Source organism: Oratosquilla oratoria, chromosome 36 (genome assembly GCF_046742065.1).
Source record: "Oratosquilla oratoria isolate Oo_2021 chromosome 36, ASM4674206v1, whole genome shotgun sequence".
Classification (NCBI taxonomy): domain Eukaryota; kingdom Metazoa; phylum Arthropoda; class Malacostraca; order Stomatopoda; family Squillidae; genus Oratosquilla; species Oratosquilla oratoria.
The window spans coordinates 30771708-30776707 of record NC_134812.1 but is presented as its reverse complement, the minus strand read 5'-3'; positions in this window follow the sequence as shown (position 1 = coordinate 30776707).

Genomic DNA, 5000 nt, shown 5'->3' with positions numbered 1-5000 from the left:
ACTCTTCGACACCTGTGACCAACCCTACAGGCGCAGGGGCTTCGAACACCTGTTCCTCCGCACTCAGATCTTGAGTCACAGACATTGCCATAGCTAGCATACGGGAGAAATACTCCACATTGTCTTAGTCATATACCGTACAATTGCCTTCGTGCTCGAGTGTTAGTGTTAGTGTGTGTGTGTGTGTGTGTGTGTGTGTGTGTGTGTGTGTGTGTGTGTGTGTGTGTGTGTGTGTGTGTGTGTGTGTGTGTGTGTGTGTGTGTGTGTGCATGTGTGTGTGTGTGTTTGTGTGTGTGTGTGTGTGTGTGTGTGTGTGTGTGTGTGTGTGTGTGTGTGTGTGTGTGTGTGTGTGTGTGTGTGTGTGTGTGTGTGTGTATGTATGTGTGTGTGTGAATTTTGAGCATCGTGCACAAGCTTGCACTAGGAACATACACATGCATACACACACACACACACACACACACACACGCTCGCGCGACTTGACGGCGCAGTGGTAACATTCGCGGCCACCACTACGGCGGTCCGGGTTCAAATCCCACCCAGGGCTGAAATAATTTCAGTATCACTGCGCTGCGAGCCGTTACTCCAACTCTCTTGGGCGGGGAGTTGTGTGTGTGTGCGTGTAAGGTCACAGCATTACCCATAGATCGGTCATATATGAGCTCTGAGCTCTCTTCCTTGAGGGAAATAGCTGTCGATCACGAGTCCAACACGTGATCCAAGATCATGGTGAATCACACACACGCACTCACACACAAATACACATACATACATTCGAGGCCGTACGTCGAAATCCTGGACGAGCTGTTAAACGTTGAGATGAATCCAAACTGTCAGTAAAGACACATTAACAAAATCACCTCCCCCACCCTCTCACCAGCTCCCTCCTAGACTCTCAATTTCTCATCTCCCATACCTAGCCATGAGGCAAATGATCTCATCTTCTTTTTAGTCTCTCCTGAAATTTAGAGCCTGAAATAGGTGGTTTTGCGTTCGTCAAGATTTTATTTATATTTGGGAGAGGACGGGAATGGTTTGCTTTCGAAAGCACTTAAGTCCGTAATTTGTTTTAATTTTTTTTTTTTTTTTAGATGAAATATCTTTTTCTTAGAACACTTAGATTCTGTGCTGCTCAATTTGCTTTCGTGAGATTTTTGTTTTCTTATGGAGAGGAAATCCAGTTGGTTCGCAGCTTGTGTGTTCATAGACTCCTGGAGGTTACATCAACACATACAAAAATAGATGAATAAATAATCAAAGAAATAAAAAATAAAGAAATCGATCAATAAAAAAACAATAAATGAATAGATGAATAAATAGACAAATAAATTCATAAATAAATAAACGAACAAATCAATAAATGCATAAATAAATACATGAATAAAGTAAATGAGTAGAATATATATATATAGAAATCAAATTTCAAAAAATCCGGAAGAAACCAACTACCAATAATTGGAATCATTTTTGGAACATTTGTGGGCTCTCGTGTATTCTTTGGTGCTTCCGGTTCAAAACCGTTGGTGAATAATTTGTTCAATGATATTGTTGGACAGTTGATCTATAGCTTCTAGACGCGTTGTTTATCATTATTATCATTATTGTAATGTCTTTTTCTTTTTGTTGCATGCATTCCGTTAATACTTCTAATGCAACGTCTGAGGATTTTTTTTCTTGAAGGCATTTTTGCTTAGTCAAAGTCAACAGATTATGTAGTCTTTTTCTTGGAACGATATGCTAACAAATGTCTTCAGGGACTTTCAGAACTCAAGTTGTCTTCGGTAACATTTAAATCCAAAGTCATCTCCAGGAACGCTTCGAAATATTTAGTATTTTATCAGAAATGTTCAGCGCTTCTATTCTCGGGGAAAATACCAAGGGATGGTCAAGGAAAATTTTAAGGAGGACAACAGAACGGAGAAACAGTCGAAGTTACGTCACTTTTTTTTTTTTTTTTTTTTTTTTTTTTTTTTTTTTTTTTTAGTTTCCCATCATGATGGAATGCTATGTGACTGCTGTCCGCAGAGATGGTACTAAGGTTCCTAAAACAATGACAACATATAACATACAGCCAATACATCATACTAGGACTAATAGTTCGAACTAGTACTAGTTGCAATGCTATTAACTTAGTGAGTTTCCCTTCTTCAAATTAGCTTCTGGAGTTTTTGAAACCAACTTAGGTCTCTTTGCTCTTAATAAGAAACACTTTCTTTTAGAGCATTTGGAACCAATAAATGTCTGTTTTCGGTTAACAAAAGGACTATTCTTCCTTCTTTACAGAAAACGAATGTAAACAGCTCAATTTCAGGAGCATTTGGAAGCAATATAATAAGATATTCTTCAAGACGAAGACTCTCCGGTTGACGGCCGTAAATTGTGCACCTTGGGGCACTCCCCACCGTTTCAGTGCTCGTAACGTTTTCTTCTGAAGGTCTAGATGAGGGAAAACGAGAGACACCTCATGCCTGAAGACATATGTTCCCGACTGACTGTGAAATTTCTGTGCACTCTCGTTTCAGATCACACATGCACATGCTCAAGTGTATTCAAGGGAATGATATCATATTGGGTTTATTTACTTCGATCCCGTGACCTTCGTCAAATTTAGTCAAATTGGTTTGTGTTTTGAAGAAACACGTAAACATTACTCTAAGGGGAATGAAAGATATTATCTAACGTTGGTCAGGATATGATTTCTAAGCATGGCATCATAGTAAAGGACTTAACATATGTGAATGATGAGTAGAAATATATATATATATATATGTATGTTTCCATAAAATAAACATATCCCCTTCAACTAAATACTCTGTTCTTTAATTACATAAAAAAATTAATTGACTACTTATTTCATTATTCATTTACCCATTTATCTATATTATCTTAACCTATTCTGTACTATTTCCTAATTCCAAGAACACTTTCATTTTGTCACGGAGAAATTAGAAAACAGATGAATATATTTCAGTCTAAATTCCTCTTGAAGAACTCCGCAAGAACGACTCTTTTAATGCACGGTCACCGCTTAATTCTTCTCTAAATTTCGAGAAGAATTTCGAAGGGGAGGAGCCGGACGCCAAAGAACCTGTCAACACCGGCCAATTCATTGTCTTCAAGAAACGTCGAGGAATTCGAGAACTTTCGAAGTCTCTTCCCAAAGACGATGAATCAGAAACCACGAGGGACTTCGAAGAGGGGGGAAGGGGGGAAAAGGAGGAACAAAAGAATCTCGAGGACGGGGGGGGGAGGGGGGATCCAAGTGACTGCATTGAGATGAGAGGACCTCTCTTTGTAGTCCGCCAAGCTTCAGGAAATGAAGTTGGACAAGAAGCCACTTTTCGAAAATTAGTTTTACCTGATCACTCGGTTATTTCGGGATAGTGCTTCCGTCTTCTTGTGTGTGTGTGTGTGTGATTGCATGTTTCCAACTGTGAAACGAGGGAATGTTTAAGGATATGTGTATATTTACATAAACATGTATATGTACTCTACATGTATATATATATATATATATATATATATATATATATATGTGTGTGTGTGTGTGTGTGTGTGTGTGTGTGTGTGTGTATGTATGTATGTATGTATGTATGTATGTATGTATGTATGTACTGTATACGTAAAGTGTTGAAAATACAAACACATAAAGTGAGAGACACACGCAAATACATATATATTTTCTTCTTCTTCTTCTTCTTCTTCTTCTTCTTCTTCTTCTTCTTCTTCTTCTTCTTTTTTGCCTGCAACTACATAAGTTCCTTTTGTGTTTTGCAGAACATTAATAACAATAAAAAAAAATTCAGAATGTGGCTAATGTGACTAAAACGTCAACGTGGGCCAGCTGGTCAATCTTTGGGGCTGTTTGCTTCTGGGCACTTTGTAAACAAACGAAACTCTGTAACGTAAACAACAAATGCGACGGGCGACAACCGACCCCATGTTCTGATGCGGGCACCAGTGACGTCATCGTTTGTGATGACGCAGAAGACGATGACGTCAGTGATAGGTTGTTTGTTTGATGTCGTAGGCACTGGTTAAGCGAGCAAGAAGCCTAAGGATGTGAAGACAAGTCTGATTGTCAGTAGGAGTGCATGTAAAAGAACACTTATAATGGCTGTGTGGGTGTCTTTGTGTGTGTGTGTGTGTGTGTGTGTGTGTGTGTGTGTGTGTGTGTGTGTGTGTGTGTGTGTGTGTGTGTGTGTGTGTGTGTGTGTGTGTGTGTGTGTGTGTGTATTCACCTCGGATCTGCTGCAGTCTCTGTCGAGACAGCCAGACACCACCCTACGGCAGTGAGCTCAGAGCTCCTTATTAGCCGATCTCTGGGTAGGTCTGAGACCACTCACACACCACACACCGGGACAGCAAGGTCACAACTCCTTGACTAACGTCCCGTACCTACTCGCGTGTGTGTGTGTGTGTGTGTGTGTGTGTGTGTGTGTGTGTGTGTGTGTGTGTGTGTGTGTGTGTGTGTGTGTGTGTGTGTGTGTGTGTGTGTGTGTGTGTTTGTTTGTGTGTGTGTGTGTGTGTGTATGTGTGTGTGTGTGTGTGTGTATTCACTTGGTCTTTGGATCACGTGTTGGACTCGTGATCGACAGTTATTTCACTCCTGGAAGAGAGCTCAGAGCTCGTAGGTCCGATCTATGGGTAATGCTATGACCTTGCACACACACACACCCCCAACTCCCCGCCCACGAGAGTCAGAGTAACGACCCGAAGCGCAGCGGTACCGAAATAATTTCGGCCCTGGGCAGGATTCGAACCAAGAACTGCGGGCCACTATGGTGGCAGTTCAGCGCTCTACCAACTACGCCACCGAGTGTGTGTGTGTGCATGTGCGTGTGTGTATGCATGAGTGTGTATGCATGTGTGTGTGCATGCGTGTATATGTGTGTGAGTGTGTGTATGTATATGTCTGTGTGTGTATGCGTGCGCTTGCGTTCTTGCATACGTGCGTTCATGCGTGTACAATAGAAACAAACACTATAGCTGAATACATG